The sequence below is a fragment of the Aotus nancymaae genome, unplaced genomic scaffold (genome assembly GCF_030222135.1).
Source record: "Aotus nancymaae isolate 86718 unplaced genomic scaffold, 86718_ANA_hifiasm-v0.15.2.pri h1tg000108l, whole genome shotgun sequence".
NCBI classification, from domain to species: Eukaryota; Metazoa; Chordata; class Mammalia; order Primates; family Aotidae; genus Aotus; species Aotus nancymaae.
In genome coordinates, this window is record NW_026988523.1 from 29,839,346 (window position 1) to 29,855,319 (window position 15,974).

General features: G+C 43.0%; 1 pseudogene; it reads right to left on the reverse strand.

Annotated features, from left to right (window-relative positions):
- Positions 1 to 12,187: 12,187 nt before the first annotated feature.
- LOC135272412 (U2 spliceosomal RNA) lies at positions 12,188 to 12,320 on the reverse strand (annotated as a pseudogene).
- Positions 12,321 to 15,974: the final 3,654 nt, after the last annotated feature.

Consider the following 15,974-nt stretch of genomic DNA (forward strand, 5'->3'; position numbering starts at 1 on the left):
TTTAAGGGAAAGCCAGGCTGTGTGAGAAGGGGAAAAGGGAACATCCCTGAGCATGTCCGAGCTTTCGGGAAAAAAGGCGGGGGGGGGGGGGTGTGCGTCCTAGCTCCCGGCGAGGCAGCCGGCCTTATACTCACTAGGCCTGAAAACAGCCTTAGGTAATATATAAATGCATGAGCATGACTGTTCCAATAAAATTTTACTTATGGACATTGAAACTTGAATTTTCATACAATTTTCATGTATCATAAAATATGTCTTTCCATTTTTAAAAACCATTCAGAAATGCAAAACCCACCTTAATGTCTGGGTCATACAAAAAAAAAAAAGGTGGAGGCCAGGTGCGGTGGCTCATGCCTGTAATCCCAGCACTTTGGGAGGCCGAGGATCACAAGGTCAAGAGATCAAGACCACGCTGGCCAACATGGTGAAACTTCATCTCTACTAAAAATACAAAAAAATTAGCCAGGTTTGGTGGCACACACCTGTAGTCCCAGCTATTTGGAAGGCTGAGGCAGGAGAATCACTTGAACCTGGGAGGTTGCAGCGAGTGGAGATCAAGCCACTGCACTCCCACCAGTCTGGTGACAGAACAAGACTCTGTCTTTGAAAAAAAAAAGGTGGAGGGCCCACGGGCCAGACCATGGTTTGCCAATTCTTGCTCTAAAGAACTCTTACAGGCCAGGTGCAGTGGCTCACGGCTATAATCCCAGCACTTTGGGAGGCTAAGGTGGGCAGATCACATGAGGCCAGGAGTTCAAGACCAGCCTGACCAACATAGTGAAACCCTGTCTCTACCAAAAATACAAAAATTATGACAAAAATTAGCTGAATGTGGTGTTGCAGGTCTGTGGTCCCAGCTATTTGGGAGCCTGAGGTACGACAATCACTTGGACTCAGGAGGTGGACGTTGCAGTGAGCTGAAGCTGTACCACTGCATTCCAGCCTGTGTGACAGAGCAAGACTCTGTCTTAAATAAACAAGCAAACAAACAAAAACTCTTACATACGCATAACTCGACTACATATGAGGATGTTCATAACATCATTATGTGAATTAACAAGTATGCGGATACCAAAAATGTTGGTAGACAAAAACTGGAGTTACACGTATGAACATGGATGATCTTACAAATATATTTAAAAGAAAACACAAATTACAGAACAGTTACAATGCCATCTATATAAATATTTTAAATATGCAGAAATTATTACTGTGCATATTTAACATATAATAAAATTCTGAAGAGGCTGGGCATGGTGGCTCACACCTGTAATCCCAACACTTTGGGAGACCAAGGCAGGTGGATCACTTGAGGTCAGGAGTTCAAGACCAGCCTGGCCAGCATAGCGAAACCTCATCTCTACTAAAAATGCAAAAATTAGCTGGGCGTGGTGGCGCACGCCTGTAATCCCAGCTACTCGGGAGGCTGAGGCAGGAGACTCGCTTGAACCCAGGAGGCAGAGGATGCAGTGAGCCAAGATTGTGCCACTGCACTCCAGCCTGGGCCACAGAGTGAGACTCGGTCTCAAAAAAAAAAAAAAAAAAAAAAAGTCTGAAGAAATATAAAGGAATGTTCCATATGAAACTAATTTACCTGGTAATGACGGCAGGTAGAAGGCAGGAGGAGGAAAATACAATTGGAGAAGGCTGCAACAAGGGTCTTCAACTTCATTGCTGATGTTTCTTTTTTTTTTTTTTTTTTTTTTTTTGAGACTGAGTTTCGCTTGTTACCCAGGCTGGAGTGCAATGGCGCGATCTCGGCTCACCGCAACCTCCGCCTCCCGGGTTCAGGCAATTCTCCTGCCTCAGCCTCCTGAGTAGCTGGGATTACAGGCACGCGCCACCATGCCCAGCTAATTTTTGTATTTTTAGTAGAGACGGGGTTTCACCGTGTTGACCAGGATGGTCTTGATCTCTTGACCTCGTGATCCACCCGCCTCGGCCTCCCAAAGTGCTGGGATTACAGGCTTGAGCCACCGCGCCCGGCCAATGTTTCATTTTTTAAGCTGAGTGACAAGTTCATCAATGTCCATTCTTGATACCATTGTGTACCTTAAATATTTAATAATAAATAGGTCGGGCGCTGTGGCTCACGCCTGTAATCCCAACACTTTGGGAGGCCGAGGTGGGCGGATCACGAGGTCAGGAGTTCGAGACCAGCCTGGCCAAGATGGTAAAACCTCGTCTCTAAAAAAATACAAAAATTAGCCGGGTGCGGTGGCAGGTGCCTGTAATCCCAGCTACACAGAATGCTGAGGCAGGAGAATCGCTTGAACCCGGGAGGCAGAGGTTGCAGTGAGGCAGGATTGTGCCACTGTACTCTAGCCTGGGCAAAAAAGCAAGACTCCGTCTCTAAATATATATATATATATTATATATATTTTTAATAATAAATAAAAAGGAATGCACAGTTTTGGGTTTTTTTTTTTTTTTTTAGATGGAGTCTCGCTCTGTCACCCAGGCTGGAGTACAGTGGCACAATCTCGGCTCACTGCAACCTCTGCCTCCCGGATTCAAGCGATTCTCCTGCCTCAGCCTCCTGAGTAGCTGGGATTACAAGTACACACCACCATGCCCAGCTAATTGTGTATTTTTAGTAGACACAGGATTTCATCATGTTGGCCAGACTGGTCTCAAACCCCTGACCTCAAGTGATCCACCTGCCTTGGTCTCCCAATGTGCTGGAATTACAGGCATGAGCCACTGTGCCCAGCCAGGAATGTGTAGATTTAATGTGAGTTTAGCAAATGGTTTGTCTTATTTGAGGGGAGAGGTGAGGTCAATTTTTATTAACACGTCCAAAAACTTGGTTTGAGCTTAGATTTCTGACATTAAAAAGAAAAAATGTTTCATTTGTTTCATTTTTTTAAATTGGACTGAACCTTAGGAGAAAACAGAAAATTGTACTGCATTCTTGCATAGCCAGCTAATGTAAATAGCTTCAAGCAACAAACTAGTTATTACTGATTCATTTCAAAAGAGCTGAGTCAGGCTGGACATGGTGGCTCACGCCTATAATCCCTAAACTTTGGGAGGCTGAGGCAGGCAGATCACCTGATGTCAGGAGTTCGAGACCAGCCTGGCCAACATGGTGACACCGTCTCTACTAAAAATACAAATATTAGCCAGGCATGGTGGCACACACCTGTAGTACCAGCTACTGGGGAGGCTGAGGCAAAAGAATCACTGGAACCCGCTAGGTGGAGTTTGCAGTGAGCCGAGATTGCACCACTGCACTCCAGCCTGGGCAATAGAGTGAGACTTCGTCTTAAAAAAAAAAAAAAAAAAAGAACTGAGTCAGATTCTGACTTGTTTAATGGACTCAGTCATGATGTGCTGCCTGTCTGCTCCAAGTTCCCCTGTTCCAGACACGTCTGCCGCAGCATTACAAGGATCCACATGCCCTCGGAATAGCAACTTTCCATCACCTGCCTCATCAGAGCAAATAGAAGTGTAAGTGCCAATGACGTTAGTGTTTCTGTGTGTGAAAACCTAGTGCGAATTTTCCCGTCTCCAGCAAAAGTTCACAAGCCATCATTATAGAAAAGCAGAAGAAAAAACTGCTTGTTCTGCTTTTAGTGCCCTCAGAAGCAGTTGTTAAAATTCTTTAAAAAAAAAAAAAAACAGGGTCTTGCTATGCTGCCCAAGCAGGTCTCCATCTCCAGGGCTCAAGCAGAGCTGGGACTACGGGCGCACCATCACACCAAGCAAAACTGTCTTTTGCTTTAAAATTACTCAAATACTTCTTTAAGTGTCTCTTAATGTCGCTTATCTTCCAGTTACCTAAATCACGAGCTTTTTTTTTTTCCTTCAAAGACCCCCACCCAAAGTAACATCCTTTGCAACTACAGGGCAGGTACTGCCCTCTAGTGTTTACATTTTTATAATAAAACTTTTACACACTACCCTTTTATCTGACCTCAAAGCATGGAAAATTTGTAAAAAATTAAATCATATCCTATTAACCCAAAATGTTTCACCTTCACACTACTGGCATTCTGATCATCCTTGTTGTAGGGTTGGCTTGTGCACTGTGGGACGTTTGGCAGCACCCTGGCATCTACCCACTCGATGCAGTAGCACTCCCACACACATACCCCAGTGTGACAACCAAAAATATCTCCCGACACAGCTAAATGTCCCCAGGGAACAAAATCACCCCTGGTTGAGATCCACTGTATTAGCCTAAAGGTTGTCCAAAACATTCTCATTAGACCTGAAAATTATAAGGAAAAAAGGCTTCTCTGTGCTAATTCCTTTGAGTGAGATAAACAATTTCATTTATGCATGAAAAACAAGGAGGTACATAGACAATTAAGATTTTCAGCTCCCCACCTCCATGTACCCGAAAAGTCCCTGGGACATTTTTTATGCCTTTAGCTTTCTGTTCCAGCTTTACCTCTTAGACCTCTTCACTTCTTTTCAAAGTACATCATAAACAAAGCTTGCCCTTCTAGCCAAATGCAGAGAATCTGGTAGGGAAAAGGATGAAGGGAGTCTGAGCATTGTACTAAAAAAAAAAAGGTTCAGCTGGGTGCAGTGGCTCATGCCTGTAATCTCAGCTCTTCGGACGGCCAAGGTGGGTGGATCACTTGACGTCAGGAGTTCAAGACCAGCCTTGGCAACATGGCAAAACCCTGTCTCTATTAAACATACAAAAATTAGCCGGTGCAGTGGCAGGTGCCTGTAGTCACAGCTATTCTGGAGGCTGAGGCACGAGAATCCCTTGAGCCCGGGAGGCAGGGAGGTTGCAGTGAACCGAGATCACCCCACTGCACTCCAACCTGGGCAACAGAGCAAGAGTCTCTCTTAAAAAAAAAAGGGGGGAGGAGGGGGTTCTAGCAAAGCATTAAGGCTCAGCATTAATAATGCAGCCAACCAGGAACCTGTATTGATTGTCAGCTTAATACGAAAATTCTTATAAAATATCGAAAGAAGTTTCAAATCTGGCTTTTAGAAAGATATTTAGGAGGGTTTATTCCAATCCGCTATGAATGATTTTTCCTCATACAAATGTATTATGCTTATAAACCTTGGTTTGGTGAATTTTAAAAACTGCAAATTACCAAGAACTTGATATTTAAAAAGTAAAAAAGGAGTTTGGACTGTCACTGATAACCTCCTCCCCTTATCAAATTTCTCACTGACTTAGTTGATTTCACTGAAGAACTAAACAATAAGAATAATAGGGCTGGGTGCAGTGGCTCATGCCTGTAATCCCAGCACTTTGGGAGGCTGAGACAGGTGGATTACTTGAGGCCAGAAGTTCGAGACCAGCCTGGCCAACATGGTGAAACCCCATCTCTACTAAAAATACAAAAAATTAGCCAGACTTGGTGCATGCCTGTAATCCCAGTTTCTCGGGAGGCTGAGGCATGAGAATTGCTGGAGTTTGGGAGGCAGAGGTTGCAGTGAGCAACCTGTCTCAAAAAAATTATAATAAATTTTTTTTAATTATTATTATTATTATTTTTTGAGACAGAATCTTGCTTTGTCACCCAGGCTGGAGTACAGTGGCACAGATCTCTGCTCATTGCAACCTCCCTGCCTCCCAGGCTCAAGTGATTCTCATGCCTCAGCCTCCAGAGTAACTGGGACTACAAGCCTGCACCACCACACCTGCCTAATTTTTGTAATTTTAGTAGAGACAGGGTTTCACCATGTTGCCTAGGCTGGTCTTGAACTCCAGAGCTCAAGTGATTCACCCTCCTCGGCCTCCCAAAGTGCTGTGCTGGTATTACAGGCATTAGCCAGCACACGTGGCCTAAACACATTTATATAATTAAAAATATACCACTCTTTATTAACACTTTCAAACCTAAATTTTTTTTATTATTTAGTGAAATTGAAAGTCTTACAGCTCTGCAATTGTCAAGCTCTTATTAGCACACCTTTGAAATGGAAATCTGTTTTAGCTACTGTGATGGTTAATACTGAGTGTCAACTTAATTGGATTGAAGGATGCAAAGTATTGATCCCAGGTGTGTTTGTGAGAGTGTTGCCAAAAGAGATTAACATTTGAGTCAGTGGGCTGGGAAAGGCAGACCTACCCTTAATCTGGGTGGGCACCTTCTAATCAGTTCCTTTCTACAGAAGGAACGCAGCCTGTGGACACCTTGACATTAGCACCATAGATCCATTTCCATCATCTAACCTCCAAAACTGTAAGAAAATTAATTTGTGCTAAGTGGCTACATTTGTGGTAATTTGTTATAGCAACAATAGGAAACTAATACAGGACCTTTTTTTTTTTTTTTTTTTTGAGATGGAGTTTTGCTCTTGTTGCCCAGGCTGGAGTGCAATGGCGCGATCTCGGCTCACCGCAACCTCTGCCTCCTGGGTTCAAGCAATTCTCCTGCCTCAGCCTTCCGAGCAGCTGGGACCACAGGCAGGTGCCACCATTCCCAGCAAATTTTTGTATTTTTAGTAGAGATAGGGTTTCACCATGTTGACCAGGACGGTCTTGATCTCTTGACCTCGTGATCCACCCGCCTCGGCCTCCCAAAGTGCTGGGATTATAGGCGTGAGCCACTGCACCTGGCCCAGGAGCATCTTATTAGTCTTTTAGTACTCTGGCTATCCTGTTCTGTCAGAATTTTGGCATTTAAATAATTATATCTCATGTTATCACGTTGGCTAAAAAACTGTATGCACTCTTTTTATAGTTGCTAATAACAATGTTATTGCTCAAATATACTTGCTATTTATTTTAAGTGAATAATGTATTCCAAAATTAAAATCCAGAGGCAAATATGCACACAATAAGGAGCACCACTCTAGCAATGCAAGACACACTTAGTAGACATGACACATGCATTTAAATATGTGGTAAATTCTAAGCAGCTACCTATCAAATCTCAAGTAATAAAGTCCAGCAGCCCAACCACACTGGCTGTCAAACAAGCTGAAATTTGATTCAGAAAATAGAATATGATTCAGAAGACAAAAATGGTAACATTAACAATGCTACTTTGATGTGACCCTCTAGCAGAAAGCTGACCTTTTCAACAGTTGTTAAAAAGAAAAAAAACAAGGGATGGCTGGGCACTGTGGCTCATGCCTGTAATCCCAGAACTTTGGGAGGCCAAGGCAGGTGGATCACCTGAGGTCAGGAGTTCGAGACCACCCTGACCAACATGGAGAAACCCTGTCTGTACTAAAAACACAAAATCAGCCAGGCATGGTGGCACATGCCTGTAATCCCAGCTGCTTGGGAGGCTGAGGCAGGGGATTCGCTTGAACCTGGGAGGCAGAGGTTGCAGTGAGCTGAGATTGTGCCATTGCACTCCAGCTTGGGCAACAAGAGTGGAACTCCATCTAAAACACACACACACACACACACACACACACACAAGGTATGTCTGTAGGAGAGAGCTGAGTTTGATAAATGAAGAAAACAGGCCTATCCCCATAATGTAAAGAGAAATGGGTGACAATTTAGTCTCATTCTGTTCCACTATCGTTTTAATAGTGGAAGTTGCCACTGTGAAATCTTGCTGCATGGCACCTGCTAGGCCTCGTTCTCATCTCGCAGTTCCCAGAATTCCTCTTGATTGCAGCATCCATATACTTTTCATTTTCCTGGCGAGGTATTATTTGGACACTCTAAAGGAATCCTTTTCTTTTTTTCTCCACGAGATATAGTCTCATTCTGTTGCCCAGGCTGGAGTTCAGTGGCACGATGTTGGCTCACTGCAACCTCCACCTCCTGGGTTCAAGCGATTCTCCTGCCTCAGCCCCCTAAGTAGTTAGGACTACAGGCGTGTGCCACCACACCCAGCTAATTTTTGTATTTTTAGTAGAGGCAGGGTTTCACCATGTTTGCCAGGCTGGTCTCAAACTCCTGACTTCAAGTGATCCTTCTGCCTCTGCCTCCCCAAGTGCTGGGATTACAGGCATGAGCCACTGCACCTGGCCCTCTTAAGGAATCCTAATTGCAACTTTTAAGGCTTGTAATTCTTCCAAATAACTAAAGCAATAACACATATTCTAAAAAGAAAACTTTTCTTCCTTTGCCAATACATTGACAAATTTGGAAAAGATAAAATTTGGAAAACATAATGTTCATTATTCTTGTGATCATGACTCTTGAAACTTTATGCAGATAATTCTGTACCCAGACTAGTTCCTCATCTTTCCCAAAGTGCTTAAGAAAAACAAGAACGTTTAATCCAGATGCTGTTTTCTAAATTGGCCAAAATATGTTATTCCTTGATTTGAAATGCAAGAAATTATTTTAGTTTAGCACTTACATCTTAAGAAAGTAAGCTTCAGAAATTCTCCTGTTTCATCTCCTCCTGTCATGTGTCAATATCATTTGGTCTTTGGCTTCAATTAGGACATGAGTTCATTTCTTCTTAGCCCTAACTAATGGTCATGTAGAAGACTGACTTTTCGAATAGTGTGTTCACAGTGAGTTCATTACAGAACATTTTCTTTATTTTCAGCTGCCATCAATGTGGGCATCAAGATGTCCTTCTACTAAGCAGTTGAATCTGAAGCAGTAACATGGATTATATATGTATAGTAACTTGGAGATTTTACTGTATTTCTCTTATGAGATGTGTTACATAGTTTTTTTCTCCCTCCTTGATGTGCTACTAAACTGTCTCTGGAGAATTGTATGCTTTAAGTTAAACATCAAGTACAGTGTAGGTTGAAGGGATAATATCAAGAAAAGTAAACTCCAGCCATTTTTAAGCTATACTTAAGATCTTTCCCTCTTACATTTCTGTGATGAGACAGTTAATCACAACTAAGCAGGTTATAAAGACTTAAACCGACACTGTACACAAGACAATGCTACAAAAGGTGGAAGACACAAAGACAGTTCCTACCCTCCGCAGAATTACCCCAGGAGGAGCACTGCCTTTCAGTTTTCTCTTTTGTGGGAACAGAAAGAATAATGGTAAGAGGCTGGGCAGTGGCTGCATCATGAGGGAAATCTAGACAAGCAACCCATGGATATGCAAGAGAAAGACTGTCTCCAGGGGTCCATGAAAGAGACTGCCTGAAGATGGGTGGGATCTGGATGAGATGGAAAACATTCCAGGCAGAGGGAGAAGTGTGAGCAAAGACAGAGAGATTTGTGTATTCGTTTCCTGGGGCTGCTGGAACAAAGTATCACAAACTGGGTGGCTTAAAGCAGCAGAAATCTCTCACAGTTCTGAAGGCCAGAAGTCTGAAATCGAGTTGTGGGCAGGGCTGTACTTTCTCTGAAGGATCTAAGAGAGGATTTTCCTTGCCTTGTCCTAGCTTCTGGTGGTTGCAGACAATTCTTGTCATTCTTCGGTTTGTAGACACATCACTCCAACCTCTGCCTCCACCATGACATGGTGTTTTCTTTGTATGTCTCTCTGTTCATGTTCCTCCCACTGCTCTGTGTCTGTATCTCCTCCTCTTATAAATACACAGCTTATATTGGATTAGGGCCCACCCACCCACTACAACTTCATCTTAACTACATCTGCAATGACTCTGTCTCCAAATAAGGTCACATTCATAGGTAGGCATTAGAACTTGAACATATCTTTTTGGAGGACACAATTCAACCCACAACATATGGTCATGAGAAGTTCAATGTGGTTACAAAGTAGAGTGTATCTTGGGAAAGAGTGGAAGTAATACAGGAAAAGGGGGCTGGAGTGTAGAGAACCTTAATGAATAAGCAATGAGGGTGCACAGAATATTTTTAAGTAAAAGAATATTACTCGCCAGGCGTGGTGGCTCACATCAGTAATCCCAGCACTTTGGGAGGCCAAGGTGGGTGGATCCCTTGAGTTCAGGAGTTCGAGACCAGCCTGGGTTACATGGCAAAACCTCATCTCTACTAAAAATACAAAAATTAGCTGGGCATGGTGGTGCATGCCTGTGATTGTTCAGCTTCTTGGGGGAGTTGAGGTGGGAGGCTTGCTTGAGCCTGGGAGGCAGAGATTACAATAAGCTGAGATCGCCCCACTGCACTCCAGCCTGGGCGACAGACTGAGACACCATCTCAAAAAAAAAAAAAAAAAAAAAAAAGTATTACTAATAAAGTTGTCAATTTGGAAAAATTGATTTGTCATTACTGTTTAAAATTCATTATAATAGAAAAAGAGAAAAGAATAGGAAAAGTCAGAGAGCTACTTCAGGAATAGAAGGGGTTTGTGATTCATCAAATAAAATAGTCCATAGATCTATAAAGAATGGGACATACAAGAGAGCCTGGTTATAAGAGATGAAGTCTGACTGAAGCTGGGGACTAGGAGAGTAGTGTTAGAAATATTATCATTGTTACATTAATCAAACTGCACTCTAACACCAATTGTCGGGCATCAACTGGGTATTCTACAATTCAATTCTGATACTAACTACTGAGAAATAAAAATAAAATCCTAAGCACCCCCAACTAAATGAATGGACCCCTTCTTGGTCAAGGGACCCAAGAGAAGCCTTAGAAACTGAGTTCTTGGTCATGATGGGACAGGTTAGACATGCCTCGCTATACCCCCTCCCTCCCCAACGGGCTTTCTTTCCTAAGTTAAAGAGAAACCAGCCCTTTTATTTTTATTTATTTATTTTTGAGACAGGGCTGTGCTCTGTCACCCAGGCTGGTGTACAATGGTGCAGACACAGCCCCACTGCAGCCTTGACCTCCTGAGCCTGTAGAATCCTCTGACCTCAGTCCCTCAAGTAGTTGTGACACCAGGCTAATGTTTGTATTTTTGTAGAGATGGAGTTTCTCCATGGTGCCCAGGCTGTTCTTGAACTGAGCTCAGGCAATATGCCCCATCTCCTAAAGTGCTGGGATGACAAGCATGAGCCACTGGGCCTGGCCGTAACCAGCCCTTCCAAAAGACTTGCTCCACTGCTGATTTACAGAACTGACCAGCAATCCTTCCTGATAAGAGACCGCTGACCAGGGACTGGTTCTGGCCAGTTTACAGAGGCTGTGCACAGGATGCCTCTACTCCTCCATTTCACCTTCTGACATATACAGCCTAACTTTAACACATTGAAGTGTTAAGTCACCACCCCAAAGTAAACATGCGACATATGTAACATGCATGTTGGCTTACTAGCATGTGCCCCCACTTTACGAATATTCACAGCTCCTCCTATAACCTGTTGACTGTACACACGGCCGACCCATTCAGCATAAATTCCTGCCTCACCCTCTCAAAGTGCCTGCTTTCAGTTTCTACCAGAGGCTACACTTCCCAGCCTGCAGGCTACAGTCCTTTATAAAAAATAAAACTCTTGTTTCCAAATTTATGAACCTTAAGTGCAGAATCCACAGGTTAATTGCATCTTGGGTGTCAAAAACCACCCAAACTTCTGCCCAACCAACTATAAATTCAGGGCTTCCCACAACTTCCTCAGGTTCAATAATTTGCTAGAACAATGCAGAACCCACTGTTCTAGGTAAATAATACAACTGTCATTTAACACCACATTTGTCTCATAAAGAATACAATTCACACGGTGCAGTGGTTCATGCCTGTAATCTCAACATTTTGGGAGGCCAAAGCAGGAGGATTGCTTGAGCCCAGGAGATTGAGTCTAGCCTGGGAAACAGCAAGACCCATCTCTACAAAAAATTTTAAATATTACCTGTATGTCATGGTGCAAGCCTGTGGTCCTAGCTACTCAGACACAGGCTGAGGTGAAAGAATCACTTGAGCCCAAGAAGTCAAGGCTGCAGTGAGCCATGTTTGTGCCACTGTACTCCAGCCTAGATAACAGACCTGAATGACAATTTTTTTTGCCTCAAAAAATAATAATAATACAATTCAATAAAACAAAAAACAGCCAGGCATGGTGATGTGTACCTGCAGTCCCAACTGCTTGAGAGGCCTAAGGCAGAAAGACTGCTTGAGCCCGGGAGCTTGAGGCTACAGTGAGCTATGATTGCACCACTGTACTCCAGCCTGGGTGGCAGAATGAGACCATCTCAAAAAAAAAAAGGCCGGGCATAGTGGCTCACATCTGTAATCCCAGCACTTTGGGAGGCTGAGGTGGGCAGATCACCTAAGGTCAGGAGTTTGAGACCAGCCTGGCAAACATGGTGAAACCCCATCTTTACTAAAAAAAAAAAAAAAGAAAAGAAAAATACAACAAAATTAGCTAGGCATGGTGGCACATGCCTGTAATCCCAGCTATTTGGGAGGCTGAGGCAGAAGAATCGCTTGAACCAGGGAGGTGGAGGTTGCAGTGAGCCAAGACTGTGCCATTATACTCCAGCCTGGGCAATAAGAGTGAGACTCCACCTCAAAAAAAGAAAGAAGAAGAAGAAAGAACAGATACTACGCTTGATCTTAGCCAAAAGGCCGAGAAGCAATAAAAAGAAGAAAGAAAACAATTCAAAAACAACCAACGAAAAAGAAACATAGGGCAAGGTCTGAGGGTATGGGAGTGGGGAGTGGGAACAGAGCTTCCCACGCCTTCTCCTCATAGAATCTGGGTGCATCACCCTCCCAGTACATCAGTGTGTTCACAAACTAGGAGGCTCCACTGAGCCTCAGAGTCTAGAGTATTTATTAAATCATTGGCCACTCGATTGAACCCAGTCTCTAGACCCTCTCTCCTCCAAGGATATCAGGGTTGCCGGGGTAGGGCAGGGCAGTGAAATTGAAAGATCAAAAGTTTCAATCCTCTGAACCTATGCTTGGTCTTTCTCGTGTGACCAGCCAGTCTCTTGAAAATACCAAAGGACTCACAGTGAGTTACTCCATTCACATCAACTCAGGTATGGTCAAAAGGGGATCATAACGAATAACAAAAGATATTTCCACTTGTGTCTCTTAGGAAATTCTAAGGGTTTTAGTTAGTTAGTTAGTTAGCTTTTAGAGATGGCAGTCTCACTCCATTACCCAGTCTGGAGGGCAATGGTACAATGCTCATTGCAGCCTCAAACTCCTGGACTCAAGCAATCCTCCTGCACTGGCCTCTTAAAGTGCTGGAATTACAGGCGTGAGCCACTGTGCCCATCCTCCAAGGTTTTTGAACCCATGTGTTGGCAACCAGAGACAAAGATCAGACATACAGGCATACCTCAGGGATGTCACAGTTTGTGTTCCAGACCACAGCAATAAAGTAAATATCACAATAACACAAGTGAGTCACACAAATTTTTTGGTTTCCCAGTGCTTATAAAGTTACATTTATACTATACTGTAGACTATTAACTGTGCAATAGCATTATGTCTAAAAAAGTACAAACCCTTATTTGAAAATACTTAATTGCTAAAAAAAAAAAATGTTAACGGTCATCTGAGTCTGGTGGAGAGTCTTGCCTTTACGTTGATGGCTACCGACTGATCACAGTGGTGGTTGCTGAACACTGAGGTGGCTGTGGCAATTTCTTAAATGAAACAATGACATTTGCTGCATCAATTGACTTTTCCTTTCACAAGAGGTTTCTCTCTAGCATGTGATGCTTTGTGATAGCATTTACTCACAGCAGAATTTCTTTCAAAATTGGAATCAGTCCTCAAACACTGCCACTGCTTTAACAAGTAAGTTGATGTAGTATTTTAAATCCTTTGTTGTCATTTCAATTATGTTCACAGCATCTACACAAGAAGTAGATTCCATCTCAAGAAACCTTTTTCTTTGCTTATCCATAAGAAGCAACTCTGCATCTGTTAAAGTTTTATCATGAGATTGAGGCAATTCAGTTTCATCTTCAAGCTCCACTTCTAATTCTAGTTCCCTTGCTATTTCTACTACATCAGCAGCTATTTCCTCCACTGAAGTCTTAAACTCCTCAAAGACATCCATGAGGATTGGAATCAACTTCTTCCAAACTTTTGTTAAGGTTGATATTTTGACCTCCTCCCATGAATCATAAATATTCTTTTTGTTATTTTTGTTTTTTGTTTTGAGATGGAGTTTCACTCTTGTCACCCAGGCCGAAGTGCAATGACGCAATCTCGGTTCACTGCAACCTCCGCCACTTGGGTTCAAGCGATTCTCCTGCCTCAGCCTCCCGAGCAGCTGGGATTACAGGCGCCTGCCACCAGGCCTGGCTAATTTTTGTATTTTCAGTAGAGACAGGCATTCAGCATGTTGTCCAAGCTGGTCTCAAACTCCTGACCTCAGGCAATCCACCCACCTCAGCATCCCAAAGTGCTGGGATTACAGGCACGAGCCACCACACCCAGACTTGAATCATAAATGTTCTTAATGGCATCTAGAATGCTGATTCCTTTCCAGAAGGTTTTCAATTTTCTTTGCCCAGATGCATCAAAGGAATCACTATCAATGGCAGCTATAGCCTTATGAAATATATTTCATAAATAATAAGACTTGAAAGTCCAAATTGCTCCTTTATTCCTGGGCTGCAGAATAAAAGTTGTGTTAGCAGGCAAAAAAACAACAGTAATTTCCTTGTACATCACCATCAGAGCTCTTAGGTGACCAGGTGCAATGTCTATGGGCAGTAATGCTTTGAAAGGAATCCTTTTTTCTGAGGAGTAGGTCTCAACAGTGGGCTTAAAGTATTTAGTAGCCAGGTAAGGTAGCTCATGCCTGCAATCCCAGCACTTTCAGAAGCCAAGACAGGAGGATCACTTGAGCCCATGAGTTTAAGACCGGTCTGTGCAACATGGCAAAACCCTGTCTTGACAAAAAATACAAAAAATAGCCAGATGTGATAGCACTTACCTGTGGTCTCAGCTACTAGGGAGGCTGAGGTGAGAGGATCCCCCAGGCCTGATGAGGTCAAGGCTGAAGTGAGCCATGATCATGCCACTGCACTCCAGCCTGGGGACAGAGTGAGAACCTGTCTCAAAAACAAACCAAAAAGAAAGTATTCAGTAAACCATGCTGTAAACAGATATGCTATAATCTAGGCTTTGTTTTTCTATTGATAGAGCACAGGCAGAGTAGATTTAGCATAATCCTTGCAGTGAACTGAGGTCGCCCCACTGCACTCCAGCCTGGGCAACAGACTGAGACTCTGTCATAAATAAATAAATAAATAGTTTCAAAACACCATTCTTTTTTTTTTTTTTTTTTTTTTGAGGCAGAGTCTCACTCTGTCGCCCAGGCCAGAGTAATATAGCGCAATCTCGGCTCACAGCAACCTCTGCCTTCTGGGTTCAAGTAATTCTCCTGCCTCAGCCTCTCAAGTAGCTGAGATTACAGATGTGTACCACCATGCCCAGCTAATGTTTTGGTATTTTTAGTTGAGATGGGGTTTCCCCATATTGGCCAAGCTGGTCTCAAACTCCTGACCTCAAGTAATCCACTCACCTCGGCCTCCCAAAGTGCTGGGATTACAGGCGTGAACCACCAGGCCTGGCCTCAAAACACCATTCTTAATGGCTGCAAAATATCCTACTTATGAGTAAGATAATTTACTATTACCCTACTACTGGACATTTAGGCTGCTTCAAGTTTTTCCCTTACAATGAACATTTTGTTGCTTTACAGATTATTTCCTTAGAATAAATCCTTAGAAAGAATTCTATTGCAATCTATTCCTGTAATGAGTTTTCTTTTTTAAGTTTTGTTCATCTAATGAAAGTAATTTAGGCTATGCTATCATGCTATACCTGTTTTTTAAAATCAATATTATGCTACTATGAGGACTTAGTAGGAAAAAAATGAAACACATTTTACTCTTGCTTGATTTCTTTAAGATTTTTAATCATTAATTTTTTCTTTTTTTCTTTTTCTTTTTTTGAGATGGAGCTTCCCTCTTGTCACCCAGGCCAGAGAGCAATGGCATGATATAATCTCATTGCAACCTCTGCCTCCCAGGTTCAAGGGATTCTCCTGCCTCAGCCTCCCAAATAGCTGGGATTATAGGTGCCTGCCACACACCCAGCTAATTTTTGTATTTTTAGTAGAGACAGTGTTTCACCATGTTGGCCAGGCTGGTCTCAAACTCCTGACCTCAGGTGATCTACCCACCTCGGCATCCCAAGGTGCTGGGATTACAGGCGTGAGCTACTGCGCCCAGCCATTAATTTTTTCATATGTAAAAG